Below are 18,191 nucleotides of genomic sequence, written 5' to 3'. Positions count from 1 at the left end.
CAGAACTTTCAACTTTTTATAAGAATTGTTACTTTTTATTCAAAATATGGACAAAATCAAATATGCTGTGAATTCTTAGTTGTGTGTGTGTGTGTTTGCAAGCTTGTGTGTGGGAGATTTATTTATTATATTTTATAGTCTATATCTACCACAAGCTTTATTATCCAGTATGGGCTATTCTTTAAACATATCCCACATCATTTTCTGGGTTTCCCTTAAAATATGTACTTGAAGAGCCAATTTCTTGAGTTCATTTTATTTTCTTTTGACTTTCAACTTTCTAGTTTTATTAGAGAATAGTATCCAATAAGTTCTTAAGAGAGTGTCACTCTACAAACAAACAAATTTTAGGAGACACATTGTATCTCCTCAGTTTAAGGGTAAACTGTTTTCAACATATCTGAAATTCAGCTGTATTGTTTTCAATTGATGGTTCTTTACAATCACTCTCCTCTAGGCAGCAGGATTGGTATAGTGATCATTGTTAGTGTATGGACTGAACTTACTCAAAAACCAGCTGGTGATACTTTTTTTGTAAAATAGCAAGCAATCACTCATAAAATTTACGAAAAAGGTGATAGATGCTTTGCAGCAGCATCATCATCTTGACATCACAGAACAATATTGTGTAATAAACCAAAGATATTGATTATTCTGAGACAAAAATTATTCACAAAAATCACACCCTAAATTTAAAAAAAAAATCCAATAGTTTAATATTTTTAGGACTGTCCAGATTACACTAGAGAATAGTCTCCAAATTGTTATAGTTTATGAAAATAAATGTTTGTTCATCATAATGATTCATAAATATTCTTCTGGAACTCAGAAATTTGGAATTTTCTTATCTTGTGATTTCATTTTATCTTAGTTCATCTCCGTAGTCACTGGAAAAGTGGAGAAGAAAGAAAATGGAGAATCTCAGTCATGAATTTACAGTGCATTAACATTGGCTAGAGATAATCATGGGCCCACTCAACTACAGGCAGTCTAGGATGTGATGCCTTTAATGTGAGGAGGTGGAAGTGTACCCACTATTGGTTTACACTAATAATGGTTATCCCAGGCTACTCACTGATCATCAAATATTTGATTCATGCTATATGAATTAACACAACTTTCCCCAAAGAAAGCAAGCCCCAAATCCCATTCAGTATCAAGATTTATCTCAAATACCAAGTAACTTTGTTTCTTTTTTATTTTTATTTTTTAACATAGTCATTCATTTTTTCTTTCTTTCTTTTTTTTTCTTTTTGAGACAGGCCTTCTCTGTCACCCAGGGCTGGAGGGTAATTTATCTCAGCTCACTATAACTCCTCTACCCCAGGTTCAAGCAATTCTGCCTGAGCTTCCTAAGTAGGGCTGGGACTGCTGCGCAGAAGATACCATGCCCGGTAGTTTTTTTCTCCCAAACAGAGAGATTTGGGAATTCCCACCATTGTTGTCTAGGTTGGTCTCAACTCCTGAGCCTTATTAATCCACCCGCCTCAGCCTCCCAAAGTGCTAGGATTACAAGCATGAGCCACCATGCCCGACCAACATAGTCATTCTTAACCTGAGAACCAATAAACTAAAATTCAAGTTAAAAAGAAAAAATTATCTACCCCCGATGCCCTATATTCCATAATTCAGTTACCTATTCAGGAAGAGACCATATGATGAAAAGACAGCTACTGGTTCTTAGCATTCCGAAGTCCTATGTGCACCAAAAGTTCCTATTCTGGGGAGAGACTGACCCATGGTTGGGCCTTGTTTTTGTTATCTGTTGAATAGCTTCCTTGTTTTCCTCTGGGGCTGCTGGCTTCATTGTCTGGGGAGGAGATTTCTTTATTTTCTGTTTTCTTCCCTGAACAATGTGAAATAGACATTGAGAAATACACTCTCCTAGGCAGACCGGCCAACTTTATTAATCTATGACCTGCTTAAACATGACTTAAGGTACTACTGCTATTTTAGGTATCTCATGATTATCCATTGAGTCCAGATTTTTTATTTCTTTGGCAACTAATACAAAGACTCTCGTATCTCTTGTACTTATTTGCTTTATTTACTCAATGTCTTTTGCTCATTTGTATGACAGAGACAACATTGGAGTTATTGTGGTTTTATTGAAGTCTATCTCCTTAGTTCGTTCATTGCCCTGAATTAAATTGTATATTTTGAAAACTTACCGGGCACAACTCCTTTCACCTTTTCTGTGTCATAGCAAGATTTGTTCAGTTGAAAGTCTTCATTACCTTATGTGTTTTCTCACATTTATTGTTTACTGTCGAGAATGTAAGAGCAGTTGCCTTTTCTAATTCTGCAAGCCCATGAACTTATGGACATGTTTTTTTTCTTCTTCTCAAGTTTGCAGGCAAAACAGCCAGTTCTTTACAAAGCTCATTTCATTCTGGTAACACTTTGCAAAAACATCAAGGAAAACAACCAAAGTACATTTTACTATTTTATTCAAAATGATGTCCAGTTCTCATGTATACATAGTAATTTATGAACGTTTGCCACTGTGTAACATGATTGTCATCTTTGTAGTTCTCATCTTGGTCCCTTCACCACTCACTGCCTAGCCACAGATTTTAGGTTTTCCATGTCTTTGCCCCATTTTTATAGTAATTTTTGCATTGGCCAGGACAGATTGTATCTGACTGCAGGAATAGAATGTCAGCATTCTCGTGCAATAAAAATTTACTTCTCACTTGTGAATTTTTTTGCAAGTCAAACTCAGTTTTCAGGACAAGTGTCTACTCAGTGGTGAATCAATAGCCAAAGTTGTTTGAAATCTGTGCTTCCAACATTGCTATATAAAGCTGCTTTACCCATTGCCATCGCAGAGAAAGGGAGAAAGTAGGGAATCATATATGAGCTTGTTATTGCTTCAATGTAGAAATTACACACTTTAGTTCTGTTTCTATATTATTTTTAGATCTATGAACATGGCTATGACCCAATGCATGGGGATGAGGATCCTCGTCTTCCACATACCCAGAGTGGAGGAGAAACCTGTATTGATAGATGGTTGTAAGATCTCTCATTAAAACTAATTTATTTCAGTCATCTCTTTCTTTTTCAAAACATAAGAATCTACATCTAAAGAAAATTAAAAGGTTTGTCCACAGTTACAAAATAAACATTTTAAATGATAATAAATCTTGTACAATAGTTTTCTTAGCAGTGTTTTTCTTTCTTAGTGATTCATACCTATGATATATCTTACAACCAATGGCATCACAGATTTGATGAAATGCTGTACAGATAGATGTATAGAAAAAAAATCAATGATATAGTTTACCTAAAATTATATGTGTATTAGAGTTGTGTGATTATGAAAACCAGGCCCAAAACAAGGCAATATATTTTTAGTAAACACATCTTGTCTTTTTGTCATACTTTATAAAAACTTAATTGACTATTTACTTTTTGTCAGTAATGATTTTAAGTAATTGCACATGTATTTTTATAAATAGCAAGAAAATACTGTTTAAAAAACAATTAAAAACAAAAGTAACATTTCCCATTTAATTAAGAATTTTCCCAGAAATTTTTCACCCTCTGAGGAGATGTTGAGCACGTCAACAGTTTCATTATATAAAGTTGCAATGTGAGTTTTGCAACTGCGCACAATGTTAAATTCAAGATAAAATACTTGTCTTATTTTCTTATCAGTGCACTAACTATAGTGTATGATTAACAAATGTAAGAAATCTTTAATAATATTTACATATGTTTCATGAAGTAACATTAGGATATGGAAAGTAAAATAATATTAATATTAACAATCATAATTCATAGAATTATGTACAATTTACTTATAGGAAGAAGAGTGAATCTGGATTTTTTTTTTTTTTTTTTTTTTTTGGAGACAGAGTCTCACTCTGTCGTCCAGCGTAGAGTGCAGTGGCACGGTCTCGGCTCACTGCAACCTCCACCTCTCAGGTTGAAGCAATTCTCTGGCTCAGCCTCCTGAGTAGCTGGGATTACAAGTGTCTGCCACCACGCTCGGCTCATTTTTGTATTTTTAGTAGACACGGGGTTTCACCATCTTTGCAGGGCTGTTCTTGAACCCTGACCTTGTGATCCACCTGCCTTGCCCTCCCAAAAGTGCTGGTATTGTAGACGTGAACCACCGCGCCGGGCCGAATTTGGATTTTTAAAAATGTTACAGGCCTATAAAGAGAAAACGTATTCCCACAAATATTCCATGATCCACAATTTAAAAATCATGAGTGAATATGAGTCTGATTTATTTCAGTGTTTCTCATGTCTGCTTGTACATTCAAATGCCCTGGAAAGTTTTCGTAGGAATTGAATTACATGAATGCCAACCAAGAGCAATAAAATTAGCATCTCTGGAGCTGGCATGTAGGCACTTGCACTTTTTTTCAGTTTATCCTGAATTTGAATATTATCTTGCATTTTGGACCTATATTTTTAGACAAGTTACCTAAACTCCATAAGCTTTAATGTGCTCCTCTGTTAAATGGATGATAACAATTTCTACCCCATAAAAGTTGTTCTGAATTGTGGTTAAGTTGGCATTATTCCCAATGGTGTCCTTTGCAACGCAGAGAAGAAATGTTAAACCATGTTTATGGGAATCCATTTCCCTATATGATAACTAATTCGAATAGTATAAAGAAATATAAATAAATAGTATAAAGAAATATAAAGAAAGTGTGGTTCAAATACACTATGGAATACTATTCAGCCATAAAAAAGAATGAAATTATGTCCTTTGCGTGGATATGAATGCAGCTGGAGGCCATTATCCTTAGCAAATTAACACAAGAACAGAAAACCAAATACCACATGTTCTCGCTTATAAGTGGGAGCTAAATGATGAGAACACATGAACACATAGAGGTGAACAACACACAGTGGGGCCTATCGGAAGCTGGAGGGTGGGAATGGGGAAAGGATAAGGAAAAATGATTAATGAGTACTAGGCTTAATACCTGGGTGATGAAATACTCTGTACAACAAGCCCTCATGACACAAGTTTACCCATGTTACAAACCTGCACATGTACTCTTGAACTGAAAATGAAAGTTAGAATTTTTTTTTTTTAAATTAGAATGCTGTAAGAAAAACTAATGTTATAATTTGGCAAGGGGAATATGAATAAGTTATGCAATTTCTGAAGGGGTTTATGGCCAGATGTGTTGACAAATGTAAGATACACAAAGCTTGACATTGCTTATCTCTCACCTGCTTTGATGCTATTGACAGAAACAAGCAGGTGATTTCTGAAGATCTCAGCAGTTTCCTTTGACAATCATGTGCTCCAGTAGTTTTGGTTAAGGTCTTAAACTACCTTGATCTTCTGGTGCATTTCTTGGCCTTTGTTAATTACTTGGCTGACCTTTGTTTCCCTACCTCTTCTTTTCTTTTCTGTAAACTCTAATCAACATGTTAAAGTCTTCCATTCTGTTAACCTGACTGAACCTAAGCTAACATAGCCTTATGGAGAAGTTTAAGAAGGTAGCATGTAGACTATAGACTACTAGTGTTCACATTCAAGTAATCTATCTCAGATTCCAGTGCATTTATCCTCAAGTTTTGCTATGATATATTGTTATCAGAGAGAAATAAGCTTAATAACGTCTAGTTCCTTTCACATTCAACCTGGTGTCAGCTCCCTAGAAAATACATAATGGTTTCTATTCTACTGACAAATTTTAATATTAAAACTTTGGCACTTTAGACATGCATGTGTAATAAAGTTTTAAAAGGTACTAATCTAAAATTAAAATCTAAGGAAGTATACCTTGAGGCTTAAATGTTATAACTATAATTCCACAGAGCACAAAGTTCTCTGTATTTTTGTACGGTTCTGTTGATTATTGATTTTCAAATAACATCCAAACTGAATCGCTTCATCCAGCTCTTATTTCAAACTAGCTCCTCTGTGGCTAATGCTAAAGCTTTACAAACACTTTACGGAGCAATTTTTTTTTTAATACATTTCCTTAGTCAGAAGCAGTGATATTGAAGTTAACCCAATAGCTTCTTTTGGATAAACATAGAAATTGACCTTTCTGATCTTAAATATTGAAACTTATATTTGTTTTGATTCCTGGAGTTCCCTTCCCTGAAAGGAAAGGACATTTGACAGCAATGGGGTTAGCTAAGGAAGGAAGAAAGGAAGGAAGGAAGGAAGTTGCAAGGAAGGAAGGAAGGAAGAAAGGAAGGGAAGGAAGAAGGAAGGAAGGAAGGGAAGGGAAGAAGGAAGAAGGAAGGAAGTATAGCAAAGGCTGGAAAATAAATTATCCAAGAACTGAAACTCACCAGATCACCACGTCCGTGAGACCCTGGACACCTCATTCATCGTTATTGCTTCCTTGCCCCCTTCCTAGTTTCTGTTTTCTTATACATCGTTACATTTCTTCCCTGCTATTTAAACCTTAGTTTTGATCCATCAGGGAGATGAATGTAAGATTGAGCCCCATCTCCTCAGCTGCAGCACCGAATTAAAGTCCTCTTCCTTGGCAATACTTGTTATGGCAGTGATTGGCTTACTGTGCAGTGAGCAAGAGGATCTAGACCAAATCCCTGGTGTTTTGGTAACAATATCATCAGAACATGGACTCTCAAATATTCAAATTTGTTATCGTTTTCTATTTTTCACTTATTGTCCTCTTTTTGATCATTTATCTCACTTTTACTTTGTATTTATAAAAGGCTGGAAGCAAAGTAGAGAGGGAAAAATTACTTAATTTCTTAAAATAATAGCCCTTGTAATTATAATACAGAACATTGTGGTACTATATATTAGCTAAAACAAATATATAAATTTAATAATTAGAACTATTTTCAACTTAGTTGCAACTTCTAGCCCAAGAAAATAGGAGTCAGAATCAAAATCCAGCATGCAGAACTTACTGTAAAACGTGGCAGTACAGGTGGTTTAAAATGTCTCATTTTTGGGGGGTACTCTTTAACTTATATTTCAGAATATAAATTCTCGGGAGTCAGAATTTGACACAAGTATTTATCTGTAAATAAAATCAAATAAGTTTTGTGTCCTTTCCATTACTTTCACTCAATATGGGAGGAAAAGATGTATTATCCTATTAATTTCAAGTCAGGAGATCAGGGTTTTTACAAAGGAAACAAACAATATGTGTCTTATGAAAGTTTAGAAGCACAGTGCCCTGGGTTTTGTACCACTACTACTCTTGATAAACCAAGGTGGCACAAATCAGGCTATATAGTTTCTCTGAGGTGGAATATAAGTTGTCACTTCTAAGCCTGTATGTGTTTTCAGCTTTTGTTGGGCAACTAGTGTGTGCAGCATACCATGTCCATGAATGAAAAAGAGAATTGATGTTTAACTCAACAGGATCAGCTGGATGGGCAAGCTGATTCCAAGTTCCTATGGCCTGAAGAAGTAGCTATTAAAGACTAGTTAGACCTGTGTTTTTTCATGTCAAGGAAATTGCAAATTAGAAATTTCAATGTTTGGGGGATAAAAACTCTGAAGACCTCATAAATGAACAATGTAGGTATAGGGATCAATTTCAAACACCTAACAACACTAGATAATATAATTTCAAAAGCAATGAACTAAGAAATTTCTTTGACTTTCCTCTTCTACCCACATATCTCTATATCTCTGACCTTGGGTGATCAACAATCAGGATTGGCAAGATGGGGGTACATGAGAATAGCAAAAGGCAGAGAAAGTGAACCAAGCCTATTGTTAGGTACAAGCCGATAAGAAACTTACGAAAGCTCTGAGATTCATGAATGCTGTCAGAAGACACAAGACCCTGGGCTCAGAAAAAGATAACTTGATTATCTATGGCTAGAAGGCACCATGGATTTTATGTTTGTACCAGTCCCCTGAGTCCCATGGACCTATATGGATGCTGAGAACATAGGGAGTTTGTAACACGTGTGGTGAGAAATTTTGAACTAGAAAATCACTTTTTTTTTTTTTTTTTAACAGAGGGCTGCAAACAACCCTCTCCTAGCAAATATTTGCAAACAAATTTATTCTTTTCCCAGAGTAAAACAGTGTTTGTACTATACTGAAAAAAAAAAAAAATCGAGTATTTTCCAAGTTGGTTTGTTGAACATGTCTTTTAAAAGATATGGCGATCATTCAAAAGTCAGGAAACAACAGGTGCTGGAGAGGATGTGGAGAAATAGGAACACTTTTACACTGTTGGTGGGATTGTAAACTAGTTCAACCATTATGGAAAACAGTATGGCGATTCCTCAAGGATCTAGAACTAGATGTACCATATGACCCAGCCATCCCATTACTGGGGATATACCCAAAGGATTATAAATCATGCTGCTATAAAGACACATGCACACGTATGTTTATTGCGGCACTATTCACAATAGCAAAGACTTGGAATCAACCCAAATGTCCATCAGTGACAGACTGGATTAAGAAAATGTGGCATATATACACCATGGAATACTATGCAGCCATAAAAAAGGATCAGTTTGTGTCCTTTGTAGGGACATGGATGCAGCTGGAAACCATCATTCTTAGCAAACTATCACAATAACAGAAAACCAAACACCACATGTTCTCACTCATAGGTGGGAACTGAACAATGAGATCACTTGGACTCGGGAAGGGGGACATCACACACTGGGGCCTATCATGGGGAGGGGGGAGGTGGGAGGGGGGAGGGATTGCATTGGGAGTTATACCTGATGTAAATGATGAGTTGATGGGTGCTGACGAGTTGATGGGTGTAGCACACCAACATGGCACAAGTATACATATGTAACAAACCTGCACGTTATGTACATGTACCCTAGAACTTAAAGTATAATTTTAAAAAAAAAGAAAAAAAAAAGATAGTACATATCAAAGGCAGTCTTTCTGTACATTTTGACTGTACATCTTGAAACTTTCAAGATGTACAGAAAACACCTGACCTATGGAGAATTATCTCTCAATAATTGTCAATCTTCCACAGGCCCAAGAAGTGAGATGGGAAAACACCTAAACTTAAAGATTGCAGTTTTTATGTTGGTCATGTTATTCCTAAACTGAGACTCTGTTTTAAGATTTGAAGGAACTGAAAGGCATTTTAATTCTCTAATCAATATTGCAGACTAGCATGTGCAAGCCCCTAAATATTAATATTTTGAAAGATTGAGAGGAAAAGAAAGGAAGGAAGAAAAGAAATAAGAGAAGGAAGAAAGATAAGCAAGGAAAAGAAACTCTATTACTTTATGCAATGAATCATGACTGTTCACCATTAAATTGATTTTTGACAAACTAGCCGCATTGTGGGAGAAATACGAAATAACTAGAATTGTAATTTAAAAGTAAATGCAAATATCTACAGTGTCTGCTTTCTGCTATCATTTTTGTGTGCTAGTCAGTATTCTATGTGAATTGGGTTTACCCTGAGTTTACCTAGTGCTTGTTACATTTTGTATTTATCCTCTGTAAAATACAGATACGTCTGATATTTTCTATCGAAAATACTGTCACAAATATATTTAATCTTGATCTGCTGTGAGAAAAAACCTAGGTGGTTTGAGGAGAAAGAAATGGAATTTTTGGTTAAACAAATACTAGAAAATTTGTATTTCAAAAGAGGACTTTTTTTTTCTTCAAAGGGTACACATTTCAATTTGTTAATGGAAACTATGAAAAAAACTAAACTAGAAGAAACAATTTTCTTTAGTATGCAACTAATAACGAAAAAGATTTTGGAAGTCACTAAATTGTAGATTTTATCATATTAAGATAAGGAAACATGCAAATATTTTTTTTTTAATTGTAATTATAGTTTATTGACTAACCTTCTTGCTGGAGAGAGAATGACTTTTTTTTTTTTTTTTTTTTTTTTGAGATGAAGTTTCGCTTTTGTTGTTCAGGCTGGAGTACAATGGCACGCTCTCAGCTTACTGCAATCTCTTCCTCCCGGGTTCAAGCGATTATCCTGCCTCAGCCTCCTGAGTAGCTGGGATTACAGGCGGGCACCACCACACCTGGCTAATTTTTTGTATTTTTAGTAGAGACAGAGTTTCTCCACGTTGGTCAGGCTGGTCTCAAACTCCTGACCTCAGGTGATCTGCCCGCCTCAGCCTCCCAAAGTGCTGGGATTACAGGCATGAGCTACTGAGACCGGCTGAGAATGACATTCCAAAATTAAAATTATCTCAAAGAGGAATCACAGCTCTGTCCTGATAACAGACAAAATTTTTATGTTTAAAATTAGAAGACAAATGCATTATTTAAATAATTCATTTACATTCATATGAAAAACACTAAAATCTAATTCCATAAATTGCCTGCACAAACATGTTTTTAATGAATTCATATATTTTTAATTGGCATGAAAGTTGTTATATATTTATCATATACGACATAATGTTTTGAAACGTTTATACACATTGTGGAATGGCTAAATTGAGCTAATTAATATATGCATTATCTCATATGCTTATTATTTTTGTGATGAGAACACTAAAATGTCGTAGCAGTTTCAAGAATATTGTTACGAACTGTAAGTAACCATGTTGTGAAATAGATCTTTTGAACGTTTTCCTTTGATTTAACTGAAATTTTCTATCTGTTGATCCACGGCTTTGCAAACCTTCTCTCCCCACAGTGCCTACTAGTCCTTGGTGGGCTGCTATTTTCTGTTTCTATTTTCTGCTTCTATGACTTCAACTTTTTCAGATTTCATATAGAAGTGAAATCATGCAATTTTTTTTTTGCATCTGTTTTATTTCAATTAACATAAACTTCCCCAGGTTCATCCATGTTATTGCAAATGATAAGACTTCCTTCGTTTCAAAGGTTGAATAGAATTCCATTCTGTACATATGCCACATTTTCATTATTCATTCATCCTTAATGGACTCTTAGATTGCTTCCATATCTTGGCCATTGTGAAAAGTGCTGCAAGAAACATGAAAACATTAATATCTTTTCCAAATATTGATTTCATTTATTTTAAGTATACACACAGTAGTAGGATTGCTGGATCACATGGCAGTTCTATTGTTATTTATTTATTTTTTTTAAAGACAGAGTCTCGCTCTGTTGCCCAGGCTGTAGTGCCGTGGCATGATCTTGGCTCACCACAAACTCTGTCTCCTGGTTTCAAGCAATTCTCCTGCCTCAGCCTCCCAAGTAGCTGTGATTACAGGCACCTGCCACCACGCACACCTAATTTTTTGTATTTTTAGTAGAGTCAAGGTTTCACCATGTTGGCCAGGCTGGTCTCACCATGCCTAGCTCCTTTTTTTGTATTTTTAGTAGAGTTGAGGTTTCACCATGTTGGCCAGGCTGCCACCATGCCCAGCCTTATTATTATTTTTTTGAGGAACATTCATGTTGTTCTCTGTAATGCCTGTATTAATTTACATTCCCACTAATGTTGCTCGAGATTCCGTTTTTCTCCACACCCTTCCTTGTTATTTTTCATATGCTTGATAATATTTATTTTAACAGCTGTAAAGTGATATCTCTTTTTTATTTTAATTTACATTTTCCTGATGATTACTGATGCTGAGCATTTTTAAAATATACCTTGTAACCATTTATTTGTTTCCTTTTTAAAACACATCTGTTCAATCTTTTGCTCATTTTAAAATCTGGTTATTCATTTTCTTGCTATTTAGCTGGTTGAATTCCTTACATATTTTGAATATGAGCCCCTTATTAGATGTATTATTTGGTAATATTTTCTCTCATTTATTAAGATGTCTTTTCTTTCTGTTGACTATTTCCTTTGCCATGAAATGGTTTTCAGTTTGGGTAATACCATTTGCTGACAAAAATGTCTTCAATATTTTCCCCTGTTTTCTTGTATTAATTTTACAATTCAAGCTTTACATTTACTTTAATTCACTGTGAGTAGGTTTTTGTACATGCTGTGAGTTAAGAGTCTAATTTCATTCTTCTGCATGTGAATATTCAGTTTTCCCAATATCATTTATGGAAGACACTGTATTTTCCCTACTCTGTGTTCTTGACACCTGTGTTAGTCTGTTCCTGTGTTGCTATAAACAAAAAGCTGAGACTGCATAATTTAGAAAGAAAAGAGGTTTAATTTCAGCTTATGGTTCAGGAGGCTCTACAAGAAGCATAGGGTTGGCACTGGTTTTTCATGAGAGACTCAGGAAGCTTACAAACATGGTGGAAGGCAAAGGAAGAACCAGCGCTTCACATGGCAAGCAGGGGAGCAAGTGAGGAGGAGGTGCCATATTTTTTAAACAACCAAATCTTATGTGAACTGAGTAGGAACTCATCACCAAGGGAATGGTGCTAAGCCATTCATGTGGGATCTGCTCCCAGGACCCAAACACCTCCTATCAGACTCTACCTTCAGCTTTAGAAATTTCAACTTGAGATCTGGAGAGGACAATTTCCCAAACCATGTTAGCACTTTGTCAAAATTCAATTGACCATTAATTTGTGGATTTCTTTCAAGACTCTATTTATTCCACTGGTCCATGCATCTATTTTTATGTCTGTGACAGGCTGTTTAATTTCTATAGCTTTGTAATGCATTTTCCAGTCAAGTAATGTGATACCTCCAGCGTAGTTCTTATTACTCAGGATTTCTTTGGTTATTCGGGGTATTTTGTGGTTTCATGCTAATTTTAGAATTTTTTTTTCTATTTCTGTGAAAAGGGTCATTGGAATTCGACAGGGAATTTATTGAATCTGTAGAGTATTATCAGTGGTACAGACATTTTAACAATTTTATTTCTTCCAATCTATGAACATGAATTATTATTTCATAACGTGTGTATTCTTAAACTTCTTTTATCAACGTTGTACAGTTTTCAGTGTATGAGTTCTTTAACCCTTCTGGTTAAATGTTATTCCTAAGTGTGACCTATAGCTGTTATAAGTTGTGTTTTTTTTTTAAATTTCTTTTTCAGATTGTTTAGTATAAAATGCTACTGATTATTATATGTTAATTTTGTACCCCACAACTTTAGTGAATTTGTTTATTAGTTCTAACAGTGTTTTGATGCAGTCATTAGAGTTTTCCATATAAGAGCATATTGTCTAAAAATAGAAACAATTTAACTCCATGCTTTCCAGTTTAGATGTCTTTTATATCTTTCTTTTACTTAAGTGCTCCAGCTAGAACTTCTAATACTACGTTGAGAAGAAGTGGCAAGAGTGAACACCCTTGACTTGTTCCTGATATTTAAGGAAAAACTTTTACTGCTGAGCACAGTGTTAGCTGTGGATTCATCATGTGTGACCTTTATTGAATTGAGGTACATACCTTCTATACTTAATTTGTTAAGAGTTTTTGTTATAAAAAGATGTTGAATTTTGTCAAAAGCTTTTTCTGTGTCTAGTAAGATGATAATGTGGATTCTGACTTTCATTCTGTTAATGTGGTATATCATATTTATGGATTTGCATATGTTAAACCATCTTTGCATCCCTCCATAAATCCCACTTGATCACAGTTAATGATCCTTTCATTGTACTGTTGAATTTGGTTTTGTATTATTTTGTTGAGGATTTTTTATCGTTGTTCATTGGTGATATTCACCTTTAATTTTGTTTTTCTTATAACTTCCTTGACTGACTTTGGTATCAGAGTAATGTCAGTCTTGTAAAATGAGTTTGAAAGTATTCTCTCCTCTTCAATTTTTTGGAAGAGTTTGAGAAGGATTGGTGTCATTTAAATGTTCAGTAGAATTTAACATTGAAGCCAACAGGTCCTAGGCTTTTCCTTGATATAAAACTGTTTTTTGTGGCCGGACGTGGTGTCTCACGCCTGTAATCCCAGCACTTTGGGAGGCCATGGCGGGCGGATCATGAGGTCAGGAGATCGAGACCATCCTGGCTAATACCGTGAAACCCCGTCTCTACCGAAAATACAAAAAAGTAACTGGGTGTGGTGGTGGGCGCCTGTAGTCCCAGCTACTCGGAAGGCTGAGGCAAGAGAATGGCATGAACCCGGGAGGTGGAGCTTGCAGTGATCTGAGATTGTGCCACTGCACTCCAGCCTGGGTGACAGAGCTAGACTGCGTCTCAAAAAAAAAAAACTGTTTTTACTGACTCAAACTCCTTTTTTTTTTTTTTAATTTGTCAGTTAAGACTTTCTTTTTCTTCATGATTTCATGGTGGCAGTTTAAATGTGTCTAGGAATTGATCTAATTCTAGGTTACCCATTTTGTTGGCATATAATTGTGTATAGTTGTCTCTAATAATCCTTTGTATTTCTGTGATATGAATTGCAACATCTCCTCTTTCATTCCTGGTTTTATTTATTCTAAGCTTCTCTTTTTTTCTAAGTCTAGTTAAAGATTTATTGATTTTGTTCATCTTTTCAAAATGCAAACTCATAGTTTTGTTGATTACTATGCTCTGAAAGTTTGTCTCCTTCATAATCATGTTGAAATTTGCCATTGTCACTATTCACAATAGCAAAGACTTGGAACCAACCCAAATGTCCAACAATGACTGACTGGATTAAGAAAATGTGGCACATATACACCATGGAATACTATGCAGCCATAAAGAAGCTGGAAACCATCATTCTCAGCAAACTATCGCAAGGACAAAAAACCAAACATCACGTGTTCTCACTCACAGGTGGGAACTGAACAATGAGATCACTTGGACACAGGAAGGGGAACATCACACGCCGGGGCCTGTTGTGGGGTGGGGGAAGTGGGGAGGGATAGCATTAGGGGATATACCTAATATAAATGAGGAGTTAATGGGTGCAGCACACCAACATGGCACATGTATACATATGTAACAAACCTGCACGTTTTGCACATGTACCCTAGAACTTAAAGTATAAAAAAAAAAAGAAAGAAAGATTTGCCATTGTTATAGTATGGGAGGTGTTTATGTCATGAGGGCAGAGCCTTCATGAATGGATTAGTGCTGTAATCTCGGGAGTGAGTTCATCTTGTCTTGCTCTCTATCTCTTGCTCTCTGTTGCCCTTCCTTGTTCATCTGTCCTTCACCATGTGATGCCTTCAGCCATCTTATGACGTAGTAAGAAGGCCTTCACCAAATTCCAGCACCTTGATTTTGGACCTTCCTGCCCCCAGGACTGTGAGCTCATAGTATCTGTTTGTTTTTTGTTTGTTTGTTTGTTATTGTTGTTGTTTTTTCTTTTCTTTTCTTTTCTTTTTTTTTAATTATTCAGTCTGTTGTATTCTGTTATGGTAGCACAAAACAGACTAGCACATCGTTCTTTTCTGTTGTTTATCCAGCATTTCTTTCTGCTATTATCTTTATTATTTTCTTTCTTCTACTAACTTTGGGCTTAGCTTGCTCTTTTTCTAGTTCCTTGATGCATGCATAAAGTTGTTTGATTTTTCTTGTTTTGATGAAAGCGTGTATAGCTATAAGCATCCCATACACTTTGCTATGTTATATGTTTAATTTTTTTCCCAAAAATATTTTTAAATTTTTCTTTTAATTTCTTTCACTCATTAATTCTTCAGGAGCATAGTGTTTAACTTTCATATATAAGTGAATTTTCCAATATTTCTCCTGTTATTGATTTCTGGTTTCATATCATTTATTTGATATGATTTAATTCTTTTTAAATATGTTAAAACTTGTTTTGTGGACTAACATATAATATATCCTGGAGAGTGTTCTGTGGGTATTTGCAAAGAATAAGTAAGTATTCTACTGAAGTTGCATGGAATGTTTGGTGTATGCCTGTTAGATTTATTTAGTCTAAAGTATAGTTTAAGTCCAATGTTTTCTTGTTGATATTCTGTCGGGATAATTTACCCATTGCCAGTGGTGAAGGATGTAAGTACCATTATTATTTTATTATAATCTATGTCTTCCTTTTATGTGTTAATATTTACTTTATGTATTTAGGTTCTCCAATTTTGGATTCATGTACTTTTATAATTGTTATATCCTTTTAATGAATTGGCACTTGTCTCTTTTTACAGCTTTTGATTTGAAATCTATTTTATCTGATGTAAGTGTAGCTACCTCCTCTCTCTTGTGGTTTCCATTTGCATAAAATACCTTTATCCAGCCTCTTACTATCAGCCCATGTGTGTGCTTAAAAGGAAAGTGAAGGTGGGCCTAGTGTATTGGTGGGGACTGTATCTGTATGTGTGTCTGTAATTTATCTTTATCTGTGTTTATGTCTGTTTATCTCTAGGCTCTGTGTCTATATCTGTATCAATGGTTGCTGTATTCGTAGGGGTGGGCCTGAAGCCTGGGTCCACAAGGACTGATGGGGCTCTGGGGTGGACCTTGACCCTGATTGTACATCAGTTGGCCAGGCATCAGAATGAACCTGACATCTGGGTTCACTGGGACATGCCTGGAGGCTAAGTTCACTGGGGCTGACTTAGTGCTAGTGTTGGCCTGAAGCCTGAGTCTGCAGGGCATAGCTGGGTCAAGAGTCCATAGGAATTGGCCTAGAGCCTGAGCCTTCTAGGGTGGTACTGGAGCCTTGGTCTGGAGAGGCCAGATTGGCTTTGGGGTCTATTGGGCTAGACTCTATCCAGGACACATGGACTATAGCAGGATACAGTCCTGTCCTATAGACTCAGGTTTCAAACCCACTTGAGCACTAGCCCAGCCCCAGTGGATTCAGCCTCCAGGCATGTCCCAGTGGACCCAGATGTTAGGTCCATTCTGGGTCTACTGGTCTTATGCTGAGACAGGCATAGAGCCTATATCTGGCCATCTGGACCCTGGGACTGTGTGCATTGATCTGGGTCTTGGGTTCATGGGCGCTGGTATGCTGCTGTGGAAGCTGGATCCGCAGGGACAGGCCTGCCTGAAACTTATGTCTGGGGTGCTAGCATGGTGCTTGAGGCCAGAGCGCTGACCTGATGCTGGCATAGGCCTAAAGCCTGGGGTTGTGTGGATCATCCTGACTTTGAATTGATCTGGAGCCTGACGTGGGCCTAGAGCCAGGGGCCCCAGAGGATGACCTGGTACTGGGCATCCTACAACCTATATTTGCAGCGGATGGCCAGTCTGGGTCTATGTGTGTCAGCCTATAATTAGGGAAGTAGAGACAAGCCTAGCGCTAGGTATGGTGCGGGATTTTAGGCTGGCAGGGTGGGCCTGATTCTAGGGTGCACCTAGAGATAGAGTATACAGGGCAGACCTGGAGCCAGAATCTGTGGGACTGGTCAGACCCTGGAGTGGGCCTGTAGCCAGAAGCTACAGGGGCCAAGCTGGTGCTGGGCCAGTTGGGAGCCCGAGGCTGCTGGGGTTGGCCTGAGGTGGATGGTCCTGGAGACTGAGTTTGCCAGGCAGGCCTGGAGCCTGAGATTGCAGAATCCAGCCTGACAACAGGGCAGGTCTGATGGCTCAGTCTGAGGGTAGGAGTTTGGGGTCTGGGGCCTTGGGGACCTGCTTGGTGCTGGGCTTTACTGGGGCAGGCCAAGTATTGGAGTCCAAGCCAAAGTCTGGTGCTCACTTTCCTCTCCTTCCCCCAATCAGACAGTACATCTCTCCACGCTATGTCTGAGTTTGAAGGAGGGAACATGAGTAAAGTAAAACTGCCCTTCCTACCCTCTTCAAAGACTATTCTCTGATTTCTGTGGTACAGCCAGGTACTGTCATCTATCATCTGGTTTCCTTAGTGATGATGACTGTGTTTTTGTGCACGAATAATTGTTCAAATTGATGTTCCTGTTGCAGGAATGAGCACTGGAAAGTCCTATTCCACCTTCATGCTGACATCCAGTGAGCAGATAATATTTAAAAGAGTAAATAATATGGATACTTATTCAAATTTAATGCATAGTATAGATGTTCAAAATACTACTGCAATGAACTATTTTTCATTTATAAATAGTGGATAAGAGGTTACTTTTTATTATAAAAAGTTGGGTTGGCAGTTCATGCTCTTAAGGCTGCTTTCAAGCATCTGTGATGCAGGCCCTTGCATGTGATTATTTTGCTTTTCTCAACTCATGGCTTCCACCTCAAGACAGCTATTATTTCCAGTCATTGTTTCAATGAAATTAACTTCTAAAAACCATTTTATAGTAATATCAAAATATACAAATAGTAATAAAATAAAATACAAACGAATTGAATGGGGATGTTCAAGACTTCTACAATAGCCATTTCAAAACATTGCTGAGAGAAAGGGTAGATATGTGAAATGGTAAAACTACTTTATTAATCAGAACAACACAATTAAGTATTTCCTCAGGAGAAATATAAAAAGTTGCCTAGTGATTGTTTATAGCAACTCTATTTATAATAG

The sequence above is a fragment of the Papio anubis genome, chromosome 3 (genome assembly GCF_008728515.1).
Source record: "Papio anubis isolate 15944 chromosome 3, Panubis1.0, whole genome shotgun sequence".
NCBI lineage: Eukaryota > Metazoa > Chordata > Mammalia > Primates > Cercopithecidae > Papio > Papio anubis.
The sequence above is the reverse complement of the archived record's forward strand: the minus strand, read 5'-3'. Positions refer to the sequence as shown.